The sequence below is a fragment of the Hemitrygon akajei genome, unplaced genomic scaffold (genome assembly GCF_048418815.1).
Source record: "Hemitrygon akajei unplaced genomic scaffold, sHemAka1.3 Scf000083, whole genome shotgun sequence".
Classification (NCBI taxonomy): Eukaryota; Metazoa; Chordata; class Chondrichthyes; order Myliobatiformes; family Dasyatidae; genus Hemitrygon; species Hemitrygon akajei.
In genome coordinates this window covers 2,036,884-2,054,214 of record NW_027331969.1, presented here as the reverse complement: position 1 = coordinate 2,054,214, position 17,331 = coordinate 2,036,884, and positions in this window count along the sequence as shown.

Sequence of the window (17,331 nt, the reverse complement as noted above, 5' to 3'; positions counted from 1 at the left end):
GTGTCAGTTGTTATCTTTTGATTCTTCTGCTACAGTCAATATATCATAATAGTTTTCCGAAATACACTGATGAACCAACAGACTCTCAGACATTGCAGAATACTTAAACTTATTAAGCTCTGTGACCTAAATCAGCTAGTCAGAGGCAGAACAAGATGGGGTTTCAGAGAACGTGACATTGGGGAATATTGCATAATCCCACATTCCCATCTTCCCAGCGCGATAAGATCCCAGCCACCTAAACTTCAAAATACTCTTCCTGTGATGTTGTCAACCGTCCTCGAACACAACTTCAACTGGATGGTAATTTATTTGTCCCGTCTAATGAATCCAGTTTGTTAATATCAACTGCAATCTCCGCAATTACACTTGGTTCATTTCAACCAGTAAAGCTGAAACAGGGAACCACCTTATTGCGCCAGAACACTTCCGAACACTTTAAAATTGAAGATGACGCTGATCTCCAAGTCACACAGCCATAATCAAGAACAGATCCAATTAAATAAATGAACATGGTCCACAATGATATTCATGTAGCTCCCCAGAATACCCATATATACAACTGAGAGTATTTAATGTTATTATTTTCTGATATGACGCTTCCATGCCAGCTGATTATCCACCCACATGCCTGAAAATCTTACCGCTGTCACGTCTTGAAGAGTTTGACCATATCATTTCAAATCAATTGCATGCCTATTAATCACATTTATAAAACACAGAACTTGTTCATGAGCGACTGAAAGCTTAAATTCTCATATATTTGGCGACTGTTCAAAATTATTAGCTGCTAATTGGATCCAATATACAGTATAATTGCAACTTATGCCTCCAAACCATAGACCTCCATCATCTGCATATAGAGATTTACACACCTCAGTGCCTGTCTCAGAGAGAATATCATTAATCATAACATTAGATAATAAAGGGTTACAAATACGGCATTGTGGGTTCCCACCCATACCAGCACCAACCGTCCAAATATAAAACTCAGACAAAGTCTCGCAGTCTCCTGCTCAATCCTCATTTCCATAAAGCCATAAGACATGGAAGCAGAGTCAGGCCATCCGGCCCACCAAGTCTGCTCCACCATTCACTCATGGTTGATCCTTTCTTTCCGTCCTCCTCAACCCCAGCTACCGGCCTTCTCCCCTGAACCTTTGATGCCATGTCCAATCGAGAAACTATCAATGTCTGCCTAAATGCACCCAACGCCGTGGGCTCTGCAGCGGCATGTGGCAAGAAATTCCACAAATTCACCACCCTTTGTCTGAAGGAATTTCTCCACATCTCTGTTTTGAAACGACGCCCCTCTCTCCTGAGGCTATGCCCTCTTATCCTAAACTCTCCCACCATGGGAAACATCCTTTCCATAATTCAATCCAAAGTCCTTCCGGACTCCGACTCCCGCTACGGACATGTAAGACTTAGGTGCTTATTGCCCGTCTTTAATCTCTCCCTTTTTCGATTTAAACTTTGAAATCTTAAGTTTATTCAGTCGAATTTGTATAACAATAGTTATAATTATGGCTATTTCGAAGAGCACCAGACGAAATCCCGAACCCCCCTAACGGAAAATCTAAACAAAGCTGCGAGTTCTCGGAAGAACCCCCTTGGGTCAAGAGATTGGAATCTCGAATCACCGGTATCTGCACTGAAATAACTCAACTAAAAGAAAAATTTGAAGAAGAAATTGACTCTCTGAGCCTCGATCTTAAAGAAGTTAATCGAAATTAGTTGAAGTTAATCTCCGTCTTACAATTTGAGAAGGAGAAGGGAAAATCGGATGTGTCAGTATTACAGTTGAACAAAGGGAACTATGGAGCTATGAGGGAGGAACTGGCCAAAGATCAATGGAACAATACCCTAGCAGGGAAGACAGTGGAACAACAATGGCAGGTATTTCTGGGAATAATGCAGAAGGTGCAGGATCGGTTCATTCCAAAGAGGAAGAAAGATCCTAACGGGAGGAAAGGGCGGCTGTAGCTGACGAGGGGAGTAAAGGGCAGTATAAGAATAAAAGAGAAGAAGTATAACATAGCAAAGATGAGCGGGAAACCAGAGGACTGGGAAGCTTTTAAAGAGCAACAGAAGATAACAAAAAAGGCAATATGCCAAGAAAAAATAAGGTACGAAGGTAAACTAGCCAAGAATATAAACGAGGATAGTAAAAGCTTCTTTAGGTATGTGAATAGCAAAAAAATAGTTAAGACCAAAATTGGACCATTGAAGACAGAAAAGGGTGAATTTATTATGGGAAACAAGGCAGATGAGTTGAACTAGTACTTTGAATCTGTCTTCACTAGAGAAGACACAAAAAATCTCCCAGATGTAATAGTGGTCAAAGGAACTAGGGTAAAGGATGAACTGAAGGGAACTTATATTAGGCAAGAAACGGTGTTGGATAGACTGTTGAGTCTGAAGGCTGATAAGTCCCTGGGTCCTGATCGTCTACATCCCAGGGTACTTAAAGAGGTGGCTCTGGAAATCGTGGACGCATTGGTAATCATTTTCCAATGTTCTATAGATTCAGGAACAGTTCCTGCTGACTGGAGGGTGGCTAATGTTGTCCCACTTTTCAAGAAAGGAGGGAGAGAGAAAACAGGGAATTATAGACCGGTTAACCTGACGTCAGTGGTGGATAAGATGCTGGAGTCAATTATAAAAGATGAAATTACGACACATTTGTATAGCAGTAGAAGGATCAGTCCGAGTCAGCATGGATTTATGATGGGAAAATCATGCTTGACTAATCTACTGGAGTTTTTTGAGGATGTAACTATGAAAATGGACTAGGGAGAGCCAGTGGATGTAGTGTACCTGGACTTCCAGAAAGCTTTTGATGAAGTCCCACATAGGAGATTAGTGGGCAAAATTAGGGCACATAGTATTGGGGGCAGAGTACTGACATGGATTGAAATTTGGCTGGCTGACAGGAAACAAAGAGTAGTGATTAACGGGTCCCTTTCAGAATGGCAGGTTGTGACCAGTGGGGTACCGCAAGGTTCGGCGCTGGGACCGCAACTGTTTACAATATACATTAGTGATTTAGATGAAGGGATTAAAAGTAACATTAGCAAATTTGCTGATGACACAAAGCTGGGTGGCAGTGTGAAATGTCAGGAAGATGGCATGAGAATGCAGGGTGACTTGGACAGGTTGGGTGAGAGGGCAAATGTATGGCAGATGCAGTTTAATGTGGATAAATGTGAGGTTATCCACTTCGGTGGCAAGACCGGGAAGGCAGGTTACTATCTAAATGTAGTCAAGTTAGAAAAAGGGAAGTACAACGAGATCTAGGTGTTCTTGTACATCAGTCAATGAAAGCAAGCATGCAGGTACAGCAGGCAGTGAAGAAAGCTAATGGCATGCTGGCCTTTATAACAAGAGGAATTGAGTATAGGAGCAAAGAGGTCCTTCTTCGGCTGTGCAGGGCCCTGGTGAGACCCCACCTGGAGTATTGTGTGCAGTTTTCGTCTCCAAATTTGAGGAAGGACATTCTTGCTATTGAGGGAGTGCAGCGTAGGTTCACAAGGTTAATTCCCGGAATGGCGGGACTGTCATATGTTGAAAGCTTGGAGCGACTGGGCTTGTATGCACTGGAATTTAGAAGAATGAGAGGGGGTCAGATTGAAACATATAAGATTATTAAGGGATTGGACGCGCTGGAGGCAGGAAGCATGTTCCCGCTGATGGGTGAGTCCAGAACTAGAGGCCACAGTTTAAGAATAAGGGGTAGGCCATTTAGAACTGAGATGCGGAAAAACTTTTTCACCCAGAGAGTGGTGGATATGTGGAATGCTCTGCCCCAGAAGGCAGTGGAGGCCAAGTCTCTGGATGCATTCAAGAGAGAGTTAGATATAGCTCTTATAGATAGCGGGGTCAAGGGATATGGGGAGCGGGCAGGAACGGGGTACTGATTGTGTATGATCAGCTGATCACAGTGAATGGCGGTGCTGGCTGGAAGGGCCGAATGGCCTACTCCTGCACCTATTGTCTATTGTCTATGGAAATGCGGCTGACCTTTCCTCTCGTTTGGAAAAGGCTCAACAACAAATCGTGGATTTGGAAGCTCTAACGCGTCGGAATATTATTCGAATTGCTAGATTAAAAGAGAAGTCAGAATCTGCCGACATACTGGATTATTTTGCTAAAATCTTTCAGTCTTTATTTCCGGAAGTTTGTTCGCAACCCCCCGGAGCTTGAATCGGCTCACAGAACCGGTGCTTGAAAATTTTTGGATGAAGGTAAAAACAGGCATGTTGTTGTGCGTTTTCTCCGTCTCAGAGACAAGGACCGCATTATTAAACTTGCAAGAAAACAAAGACTATTTCAAATTCAAGGTTCAGAAGTTAGTTTTTTCAAGATTTTCCACGTGAAATTGTTAAGAAACGTGTTGCATTTGTCTCTTCTGTGAAATTAGCTTTTCAGTAAAAGCTCTTTCCATTATTACAATAGCCAGCCAAATTATGGCTTTTTGTTAAAAAATCTGGAGTTCGTATTTTTGATGATCCAGCCGAAGCATTGCGTTTTATTAACTCTTTGTCTAACGAGTCCGATGGCGAATCTGGTTTGAATAATTTATAATAATTTGACTGTCTCGTGGTGTAAAGCGATGAAATTGGAAGATTTGATGGTTATAGAAAGTTTTTACCTTAAAATGTATATTTAGCTTCGAAAAAGACTGGTTCAGATGGTTTTAACCTCAGAAGATATAGTGGGAGAACTGTTGATAAGCTGTAGTTAAATTTGTACTATCTGGAACTTCTTATTGTTTTTTTTAATTCTGTATGCTTTATTGAAGATTTCTTAAGTAATTATTTGGTTTTTCTTGTGTTTTAAAGATAGCTTGGATACTTTAAAGATGGCGATTGTTTTTCGTTTGTGCAAATATTTCAAGAATTGTTTTGGATGTGTTTTTCTTCTCTTATCTAATACTATGAAGGTTACTTTCAAATTGAAGGTCGTTTTGTTTTATAGGAAAAACACTATCCTTTCAAGTTAACTATACTGAGATATATGTCGACTGTAATGAGGTTTATGTCCGGGAGAGGAAGCGAAAGATTACTTTCTTTATATTCACGTAGGCGGAGCTATAACAGCATCGAATTTTTTCCTGGGGCTTGCGTCGATAGATATAGACTTTCTTTCTGGGCTTTGTAATTTGGGTGTTTTTTTTTTCTTTTTTTATCCCTATAATGGAATCCCGGATTATTTTTATTGTTGTTCATCTCCGCCATTTTCGATCACTTTATTCTGAAAATATTTTAACTAAAATCATCTCTATGAATCAAACGGGCTTTATTAAAGGCCGTTCTCCGCTTCCCCCACCACTACTCTGCAATCCCCTCTCCCTCAGATCCCATCGTCAGCTCCTGGGCCCTCAGAGGCTCCATCTTCCTCTAACCCTAACCCTTCCCTCTCCACAGACACTACCAGCCTCCCTCCTCCCTCTGATCCCATTTCTCATCCGAGCCGGGTCTTTACCATACCCTCCGACCTTCACAGCGCTCTGTCCTCAGTAAGGGCCTCAGCTTTATCCCTCTTCGCCCACATCTCAGCGACTTCTGCGTACGCCATGACGCTGAACTCATCTTCCGCCGGCTCCGTTACCGAGCTTACTTCTTTGCCAAGGACTCTCCTACCCCCACCGATGACCCCTTCTCCCGTCTTCAACCCTCTTCCTCTTCATGGACACCCTGCTCTGGTCTTCTGCCTGCTCTGGATCTATTTATTGCTGATTGCCGACGGGACATCGACCGTCTCGACTTCACTGCACCCTGTTCCAATTCCAACCTAACTCCTTCCGAATGCTCTGCTCTCCGCTCCCTCTGCACCAATCCCAACCTCACTATAAAACGTGCTGATAAGGGGGGAGCTGTTGTTGTCTGGCGTACTGACCTCTACCTGGCCGAGGCACAGCGACAACTCTCTGATACCTCCTCTGATTTACCCCTTGATCATGTCCCCACTAAGGAGCACCAGACCATTGTCTCCTATACCATCAGCAACCTTATCAGCTCTGGGAATCTCTCATCCACTGCCAGCAACCTCATAGTTCCCATACCCCGCACTTCCCGTTTCTACCTCCTACCCAAGATTCACAAAAATGCCTGACCATGCAGACCTATTGTCTCAGCTTGCTCCTGCCCCACTGAACTCATTTCTGCATACTATGACACTGTCTTATCCCCCCTTGTTCTATCTCTTCCCACCTATGTTCGTGACACTTCTCATGCTTTGAATTTTTTCAATGATTTTAAGTTCCCCGGCCCCCACCACCCTATTTTCACCATGGACGTCTAGTCCCTATAAACCTCCATCCCCCACCGAGATGGTCTCGAAGCTCTTCGCTTCTTTTTGGATTCCAGACATAACCAATTCCCCTCGACCACCACTCTCCTCCGTCTAGTGGAATTAGTTCTTTCTCTCAATAATTCCTCCTTCGGCTCCTCTCACTTCCTCCAAACCAAGGGTGTAGCCATGGGCACCAGCATGGGTCCCAGTTATGCCTGCCTTTTTGTTGGCTCTGTGGAACAGTCTATGTTCCAAGTCTATACAGGTATCCATCCCTCTCTTTTCCTTCGCTACATCGACGACTGCATTGGCGCTGCCTCCTGCACGCATGCTGAGCTCGTCGACTTCATTAACTTTGGCTCCAACTTTCACCCTGCCCTCTAATTTACCTGGTCCATTTCTGACACCTCCCTCCCCTTTCTTGATCTTTGTGTCTCCATCTCTGGAGATGGCTTATCTACTCATATCTACTATAAGCGTACAAACTCTCACAGCTACCTGGGCTATTCCTCTTCCCACTCTGTCTCTTGCAAAAATGCTATCCCCTTCTTACAATTCCTCCGTCTCCGCCGCATCTTCTCTCAGGATGAGGCTTTTCATTCCAGGACGAAGGAGAAGTCTTCCTTTTTTAAACGAAGGGGCTTCCCTTATTCCACCATCAACTCTGCTCTCAAACGCATCTCTCCCATTTCCCGTACATCTGCCCTCACCCCATCCGCCCGCCACCCAACTCGGGATAGGGTTCTCCTTGTCCTCACCTACCACCCCACCAGCCTCCAGGTCCAACGTATATTTCCCTGTAACTTCCGCCACCTCCATCGGGATCCTACTACCAAGCACATCTTTCCCTCCCCCCTCTGTCTACCTTCCGCAGGGATCGCTCCCTACGCGACTCCCTTGTCCGCTCGTCCCCCTCCCCCCCCCCCCCCATCCCTTCCCACCGATCTCCCTCCTGGCACTTATCCTTGTAAGCGGAACAAGTGCTACACCTGCCCTTACACTTCCTCGCTCACCACAATTCAGGGCCCCAGACAGTCGTTCCAGGTGAGGCGACACTTCACCTGTGAGTCGGCTGGTGTGGTATTTTGTGTCCGATGCTCCCGGTGGGGCCTTTTGTATATTGGTGAAACCCGACGCAGACTGGGAGACCGTTTCGCTGAACACCTACGCTCGGTCCGCCAGAGAAAGCAGGATCTCCCAGTGGCCACACATTTTAATTCCACGTCCCATTCCCATTCTGATATGTCTATCCATGGCCTCCTCTACTGTCAAAAAGAATCCAAACTCAGGCTGAAGGAACAACACCTTATACACCGGCTGGGTAGCCTCCAACCTGAAGGCATGAACATTGACTTCCCTAACTACCGTTAATGCCCCTCCTCCCCTTCTTATCCCATCCCTGACATAATTAGTTGCTTGCCTGTTCTCCATCTCCCTCTGGTGCTTCCCCCCACCTTTCTTTCTCCCGAGGCCTCCCGTCCCATGATCCTTTCCCTTCTCCAGCTCGGTATCACTTTCACCAATCACCTTTCCAGCTCTTAGCTTCATCCCACCCCCTCCCGTCTTCTCCTATCATTTCGCATTTTCCCCTCCCCCCTCTTCTTTCAAATCTCTTACTATCTTTCCTTTCGGTTAGTTCTAACGAAGGGTCTCGGCCCGAAACATCGACAGTGCTTCTCCTTATAGATGCTGCCTGGCCTGCTGTGTTCCACCAGCATTTTGGGTGTGTTGTTGTTTGAATTTCCAGCATCAGCAGATTTCCTCGTCTTTGCAGTCACTGTTGAATCCATTTTGCTACTTCAATATTAATACCTAACTGTTGAACCTTCCTAACTAACCTTCCATGCGGAACCTTGTCAAAGGCCTTACTGAAGTCCATATAGCCAACATCCACTGTTTTACCATCGTCAGGTTTCCTAGTAACCTCTTCAAAATGTTCAATAAGGTTTGTCAAACTTGACCTTCCACGCTAAAATCCATGTTGACTGTTCCTGATCATGCCCGACATCAGATAACATGGCGAGTCCCGGTAGCTTCTTTACTTGTACAGTTGTAGCAGTGTATGCTCATAAGCCTAATCTCAAAATTCCAACCTGATCACCATGGATCAGCCTGGGGAGGCCGTAATAAATGAAATACCGCTCCCATGAAAATTTGTCCACCGTGGACGCCCTCTGATCCTTGGTAGGGAAAGCCTGCGCATATCTGGTGTACTAGTCCGTGATGACTAATACATTGGCCGCGTTGCTGCATCGGGGTTTATCAACAGGAAATCCATACACACCAGGTCCAGAGGCCCTGCATTCTGCAAATGTGACAAGGGAGCTGCCCGCGTAGACAGTCTCTTCCGTCTTATGGATCGAATGCATGACTTGCTGTATTCTTCGCCCTCCAGCTTCATTAGCGGCCGGTAGAACCAATCTCTGAGCAATCGATTGGTCTTTTCAAACCCCAAATGGCCAGAGTCATCAGGAAGTGACTTCAACACTGTCCTCCGATACTTCTCAGGCTGAATCGGCTGAGAAGGCCGAGGCTGGTCCGAAGGCGACATGACCCGGTATAAACACCGCAGCAGAGACAAAAGAGACACAGGCCTTCAGTTAATCTGCTCTACTGGTCTATAAATGATAAAAATATGATTCCAACCACAGTCATTTCTAATGGTTTCATTTATTTTCACTCACACGGTTACCGCAGTTTGTAGACAGTAGAATGGCCCCCAAAAATCGGAGGGACCGTCTGGGGTGTCCTGAAATGATACTTGGGTTAGTGGGGTCAGGTGACCCACACTTTGCACAGGTAACACCGCTAGTGGAAGCGGAGGTTTGAAATCGGAGATTTCCCTCTCCCAGATGAGCTACCATCTGTGGTTAACGAGCCCCATCCGCCCGGAGCAACTGGTTTCAAGGCGCCAGGGGCCCTCCTTTGCCTCTTCTCCTGTCAGTGAGAACAGCTCCGCCACGTGAAGGCCAGGAGTCGGATCTGGTTGTCAGAAGCTGTTTGAAACGCGCGCCATGAAGAGCATTTGTTTAGCAGTGGGAACTCGTCCCCACTACCACCCTTCGGTACTGACCACCTTTGGAGTCTCGAGAAAGTTATATGGGAAAGTTAAAAATAAAACAAAGTTGTTATTGTGGTGTAAGCCACTGTATATTTGTAATTTTTTTCTACATAAGAATGTTTTCATTTGTTTCTTTGTAAATACTTTTCTTCAGCACAACCTTTTAGCAGCTTTTGTACTTTTTCCATCTTGCATTAAATAAAACCCCTTGCACTAACTTGCTGGTGCGAACTTATATCGGTTTGATTTTCAACTGGTGACCCTCGTCCTGTACACTTCCCCACACCTGATAGCGAGGTGTGACACCTCCAAATACACATTAGATTTTCCCAGAGCAAAAAACATTTCAAACAGTTCACAAATTAGCTGCCTCCACCTTACAGAATAGCAAAACTAAAGTACAAAATTCAAACTGTATTTATTAGAAAAGTACCCTGAGATTCATCACACCCCAATCCGTGTGTACCCCAAATGTACAGACACATCCCCAAATCTACCCACACACCATATCTGTCCGGACAATCAAATTCGAGTGTATGCGCTTATTCGATAATACACCCATAAATTTACGCACATCCCCATATCAGTGTATACCGCCATATTAGCCGACTCATCCCTAGATCGGAACCCTTCACAAGATCCATGTGCAGCTCCAAACCAATGCATCCCACCAATCAGTGTGCACCGTCAAATCCACCGACATCCCTAAATCTGTGTGCAAACACAAAGCCATCTGCACCCTCAAATCCGTGTGCAGCCCAGCCCCACGTGAAAATTAGATTATCCAGAGCAAGAACAGTATCAAACAGTTCACAATATAGCTGGCTCCACCTTGCAAAAGTAGCAAGAACAAAGTTCAACGTTCAAAATGTATTTATCAGTGAAGTATCTATGAATGAAACAACGCTGAGATTCATCACACCTCAAATCGACCTGCACCCCAATCCCCCACATTCGCTGCCACAACCCTACGTCTGTAGACTTCCCCAAACCAGTGCGTAGTCCTAAACCCACTGACACCCCACATACACATTAGATTATCCCACAGCAAGAATCATTCAAAACTGCTCAGTAATTAGCTGCCTCCGCCTTAAACTAACATTAAGAACAAAGTTCAAAGTGCATTTGTTATTAAGGTATGAAAAATGAAAAGCGTTCTTTTTCATCTCGACCCCAAATCTGTGAGCACCCCCAAATCGGTGTGCACCCACTTAACTATGCGCATCCCTCAAATCTGTGTACATTCCCAAATCCGTGCTCACTCCAAACCCACTGACACCTTCCAAATGCACATTATATTATACCAGAGCAAGAATCATTTCAAACATTTCCCAAATACATACCCCACCTCAAAAAAAAAATCAAGAACAAAGTTCAAACTTCGAAATGTATTTATTATTAAAGTATTTATAAATAAGTATCTGTGAATAACAGCCTCACTCTAACGGGACAGGAACGACAAGATGATAGGTCAAAGCGTTTGTTTCTGCACTGCGGTTTCTTTGTCTCTCGCGTGAGAGGAACAACAGGGTGACGGGCCGAAGGGTAGTCTATGTGCTGTCGTGTTTGTGACTGACTCTAACGTTGGGAAATTATACGCAGAATTAAAAGGGTTAAAGCCTAACTGAGTTATTGGCAGCCTGACAAGTCGTGCTGAGAGTATAATGTATGAACAAAGAAGTGCTTGTTGCATGAGAAGCTGCACAGTGTCACTTATCAGAGTGTGTGTGTGATAAGGAATATTTTTAACAGCTGCGGACTCTGTACTCAGAAACAGACCCTTCGTACATCATCCTGCCTGTGAGAGTGAATTACAGACACAACACATAGACCGTTAGGCCCATTATCCTGCTGCTCGTGTCACATTAGAGTCCGACATAGACGTGAGAGAGCGAAACAAAGGCCATTCTGCCCATCATCATGCAGATTCTGTCCCATTACAGCGAATCACAGACACGACAGCACAGAAACACTCTTTCAGCCCATCTTCCTGCTCGTTCTATACCATTGTCTACAGACACTGTAGCACTTGGAGAGACGCTTCAGCCCATCAAGGTACCCATTCTATCCCATTATCAGTAGAAACTATAGCACAGGGAGAGGCATTTTGGCCCATCTTCCTGCCGCATCTCCTCCATTCGAGTCAGTCACGGACACAACGGCATCGAAACAAACTCTCCGGCCCATTTCCCTGTTGTTTCTGTCATGTTTGTGTCAGTCACAGACACAGTACAGCAACGAAACAGACTGTGACTGAACAGGTTGGTAATGAAAATTCTCCGCTAAACTTGACCCTTTGCCCGGTTAGTAACTCCCCCTCGTTCTGTCCATGGTTTATTTTCCCCAGTGGTTCACGCCCTTTTCCCTCCCGTGCCGCAGCTCTTGGGAGTTCACCGTTTACACACCCCGCAGTGAAACAATGGCGGGCTTGGCTAATCAAAACGATCCTTTCATTTAACTTGCACTGCTGGTCTATAACTCATAAAAATAAGGATTCTAGACACAGTCATTCCAAACAGTTTTATTTGTTTTCACTCACACCGCTACAGGGGCTTGTAGACAGCAGAACGGCCCCAAAAGACCAGAAGGACTGTTTGAGGGGTCCTGAAATAATACCCGGGTGAGTGGGGTCAGGTGCCCCATACCCTGAACAGGTAACACCACTGGTGGGGAGGGCATTATTACTTTATATTCATCTGAGCATATGTACACTGATCAATGGATTTACCTGTGGCATATGTTGTGAAATAAAACGCTAGCATGTTAGAATCTCAGCCAGGCGGAGGCAGATTTGAACCCCCAGTATTTCGTTGCGAGGTTGGATTTGACGGTTGGGGAATAGTTATAAGGAAAAGTTAAAAGACAAAGTTTGTCGTTGAGAAAGTGTCTGTATATTTGTACTTTTTGTGCATGGGCGTTTGTTTTCATTTGTTTCATTATAAATATGTTTTTCTCTACACACGTTTTCGGCAGCTTTTCTACTTTTCCCTCTGGCACTAAATAAAACTCCTTGCTGTTTGTCTTTCAACAGGTGACCTCTTCGGGTTCTCTCTCCACACCTGATAGCGAAGTGTGACGCCCCAAATGCACATCAGATTATCCCAGAGCAGGTATCATTTCACAGTTCACCAAATAGCTGCCTCCTCCTTACAAAAATAGCAAAAAACAAAGTTCAAGTTCAAACTGTATTTATTCATAAAGTACTTTGAGGTTTATAACATTGCTAATGCGATCTACACCCCCAAATCCGTGTGTACGCTCCAAATAAAACGCGGCACACAAATCAGTGCGCACTCCCAAATTCGTGTGCACCCTCACATTTGAGAACACACCCCATATCAGTGTGTGCCCACAAACTGGCCGGCACATTCCTAGATCTGTGTGCATCCCAAAATCCATATGCACCCCACACGTCACTGTGCAAAGTGAAATCCACAGACACCCCCATATCAGTGTGCAGCCCCAACACTCTGACACCCCACCTGCACATTAGATTACCCCAGAGCAAGAACAATTTCAAACCGTTTACAAAATACCTGCCTCCACCTGACAAAAACAGCAAGAACAAAGTTCAGAATTCAAACTGTATTTATCAATAAAGTTAATGAAACTTTAAAGTTAAACAACCTTCAGATTCGTCACACCTCGAATCGACCTACACCAATTAATTTCTAAGTCTGTGTGCATCCCAGAGCAAGAATGATTTCAAACAGTTCGCAAGTAGCTGCTCCACCCTACAAGATAGCAAGAACAAAGTTCAAACTTCGAAGTGTATTCATTATTAAGGTAATTATAAATGAAACAACCTGAGATTGGTCACACCCTCAGATGCGCCGACGCTGCCACATTTGCTTTGTGTGAGAAGCCAGAGTGTGGTATTAGATGGTCTCCTCTCTGAATAAAGGCCTGTGACCAGTGGAGTGCCGCAGCGATCGGTGCTGGGTCCGTTGTTGTTTACCATCGATATCAACGATCTGGATGATAATATGATACAGTACATCAGCAAGTTTCTGAATGCCACCAGGATTGGGGGTGTAGTGGACAGTGAAGAAGGTTTTCATGTTTTTGCAGCATGATCTGATCCAGCTGGAAAAATGGGCTGAAAAATAGCAGATCGAATTCAGTGCAGACAAGAGAGAGGTGTTGCTCTTCCATAGAACCAAACAGGGTCGGTCTTACCAAGTGAACGGAGGGGCACTGAGGAGTGTAGAAGATCAAACGGATCTGGCAATACAGGTCTATAATTCATTCAAAGTGGCTTCAGAAGTATACAGATTGTTTGGAACATTGGCCTTCATAAATCAATGTATCAATTATAGGAGATGGGATGTAACATGTGAGATATTGATGAGGCCTTGCTACGAGATCAGTGTTCAGTTATCATCACCGAGCTACAGGAAAGCTGTAAATAAGGTTGAAAGAGCACAGGGGAAATTTACAAGGATGTTGCCAGGTCTGGATTATCTGAGTTAAAGATTGAATGGCTTAAAACTTTGGCAAAGTGTAAGATTGAGAGTAAATTTGATAGAGGTGTACAGAATTATAGGGGTATAGATAGGCAAGAAGTGTGGATCGGTACACAAATGGTAGGGGTAGAGAGGACTATTCCATGGTTCAGCGTGGCCTGCACGTTGCAAATGGCCTGATTCTTTGCGGTACTTCTCTATGATTCTAATTCTACTGTTTGTCCCTAATTAGGCCATACGTTTCCAAATCATTACAAATGGTTACACATCCTTTCAGCAGTACTAAGCGGGGATTCACCAGTTAGGGGGACAGACTGTGGGTTCTGTTGACGAGAATGAGACTCCGGAAAGGTATGTTGAATCTCACATGCCAGGGTGAGAAACACCTCGGATCGAGGAAGTAGTGTTCCTCAGTGAGTGGATGAGATGCTGGAGGTCGTAGTTTACAAGTGACAGAAATGTGTGCCCGGGAAATCTCTGTATCTAGTGATCATAATTCTATCAGTTTCAAGATAATTGTGAAGATTGATATAACTGGTCCTCGGAATCTGACTGTAGTTTGGAAACACTACAATTTCGATGTCATCATCAGAGTTCAGGCCGGTGTAGATTGGGTTACAATGCTTTCTAAGTTGAAAACATTCAAAAGTGCAGAGTTTATATTGTGGCGACCCATTTCCTAGCACACTCGAACCGGCTTACAATTAGCCAGCGTGCAGGCACAAAGGCTCGGTCCGCAACAAAGGGAGAAAAGCCTGCGGGGGTTTCCGAGTACGTGTCTCTTGGGGCATCCGCGCCCGGGGAGGGCGGGATGAGGGAGGCTTTAAAGCAAGGCCGTGAAGTTCGAATAAAATTAACTTTGACTGCAGTTTACCGACTCCGTGTCGTTATTTTAGCGCTGCGTGTAGCACACCGCTACAATATGTTCCTGTTGGAATAAAGGCCAAGGCTTCAGGGATCTTGATTTTAGAGACATACTGAGAGTCTGATTAAGAAAACGAAAGAGGCATAGACAGCTCGGATGAAATGAGTTACTCGTGAGGTATAAGAAAACATGAAATACTTCACAGGGAATTCAGCAGGAATCAAAGAAGGCATGAGTTTTCTCGAGCAGACAAGCTGAAGGGGAATCCCAAGGGTCTCTGGAGATATACGGAGAGGACGAGGATTGCAAGGGACAAACATGGTGTCCATTGGCGATCAGAATATTCTTCCCAGAGAGACGGGGAAGATATTTTAAATGTTTTGTATCTGTATGTCCTTCAGCAACAGGCACATGGACAAAGGAAATGGGGCAGAACAGCACTGAGGTCATGGACCATATACGGATTATGGGGAAATGGGTGTTTGCCGACTTGCGACAAATTATGGTGGATGAATGCCCAGGTCTAGATAGGGTGTCCTCCCCGGTTCATGTCGGTGGCTAATGCGGAAACTGTAGGAACCTTGGCAGAGGGATTTATTGGAAGACATTTTAAGGGACAGGATATAGAAGCATTTGGATATCATTAGGAATCTGGCAAACTGTCATGGTCCAGTTCGAATTCCGCATTCTGGTTCACGGTCCAGTCCGTGGCCTCCGAACTCCGGGTCCTCCGACTGTCCCTCGTTTCGGCTGGGACTCAAGCATTTGCACCTGATGCACATCTGTTGGCTGTGAATATAAGGTGCTCTGGGATTGAGTGTAGTTGGGGTGGTCTCCCATCATTTTCCGCTGGGAGTAACCCATCGGCGGAAAGCGACTTCATGCAGTGAGTCACGGATTTGCCCAAGTCTACCAAGTCAGGACTTCACCGAAACTAATAAATTTTCCACCCTGTGACGTAGAATATCCAGTCCTGTGCTTTTTCCTGCAGCCACGTGTCGGTCAACTCCACTGCATCTACCTCCTCACAGCACAAAATTCTCTCCACACCCCCAGTTTCATGGCATGAACTAATTTAATAGTGACTTCAAATACCTACTTAACTACCGTTTTACGACCCAGCCACTTTCATTAGACCTCGAGAAAAATAAAAAAACGAGTTGCTGCAGGAACTCAATGGTAAGGCAGCATCTGTGGAGGGAAATGGAGAATCGACATTTCGGGTTCAGGCAGTCGAGATGAACACATGATGTTCACTCCCTGAGACTGCAGCGCGCGTAGTGGACAATTGCGGTACTGCAGGGAATCAGCAGCTCCTTGAACGTGAAAGCATTCTGAATCAGGAAGTACCGGGAGTTAACATGGCTTCGAAAGGACCGGCCGAGAGTTGGACCGAGGAGGCAATTTGTCCCGTCTGCCTGGATTTCTTCATCGATCCGGTTATACTGGAGTGTGGACACAACTTCTGTCGCTCTTGTATCACACGATGTTGGGAAAGGGAGGAGAGAAACTCCTGCCCGGAATGTAGAGAGGTGTTTGCTGACCGCACCCTCAGGGTGAATCGGGCCTTAGCAAATATGGCTGAAAAAGCTCGAAATCTAAACCTGAATCCGAAAGGGAAGGAAAGTAAACTTCACTGCGAGGAACATGAGGAAGAACTGAAGCTTTTTTGTGAAACGGACAAGACACTGATCTGTGTGATCTGTGCAGCTGCGCAGGAACACAGAGAGCACCGCTTCATGCTGATTAAAGAAGCTGTTAAAATCTACACGGTAAAACTAACGTTAATTTGATATTCAACTCATTTTCTCATACATACATACCATCACATGAGCCTCAAAAACGAAGTGATCGTTCTCTGCAACCTCACCATCTCCAACGGGATTCTACCATCTGCCCCTCCAGCAGCCCTCCCCACACCCCGCAACTCTCCAGTCTCTGGAGTACTGTATCGCCCTTATCCACTCTCACCTCCCGACTGATCTCCCTCCTGGCACTGACACCTGCAAGTGGAACAAGTGCTACACTTGACTCCTAACCTCCTCCCTCGTCCCAATTCCTCCCGTTTCTTTCATGGTCAATTGCCCACTCATATCAGAATCCTCATTCAGCTCTCTAACTCTTCCACCTGTCCCCTCTCAGCTTTTCACTTTATCACCCTCCCCCACGTTCCCCCTCAGGTTGTCTCACCCGTCACCTGTCAGCTGGTTCTCATCCCCAAACTTTTTATTCTGGCTTCTGTCCCATTCCTCCCCAGTCCTAATGAAGGGTCTCACCCCTAAACACCGACTGTTTATTTCCGCTGAATAGATGCTGCCTGACTCACTGAGTTCCTCCGGCATTTTGTGTGATAATCGGGTTTGATCAACTGTTTCTTTTGATGCATCTTTGTTTCTATTTCGTTCACTCTCTGACTTCCAGGATCAGCTAAAATCTTCCTTGGACTCTCTCACAAAAAATAATTCAGACTTTCAGGAAAAGGAGCAGCAAACGAAAGAGAAGATTTCCGGAGTTCGGGTGAGGCTTCCTGAGCGGAATTTCTGATATTACTGTCGAGTTTTGCTCCCTTTAATGCAGAATAGCAGATTATCGCAGCTCCAGTGACCTGGGTTCGATCCTGACCTCTGTTGCTGTCTGTGCGG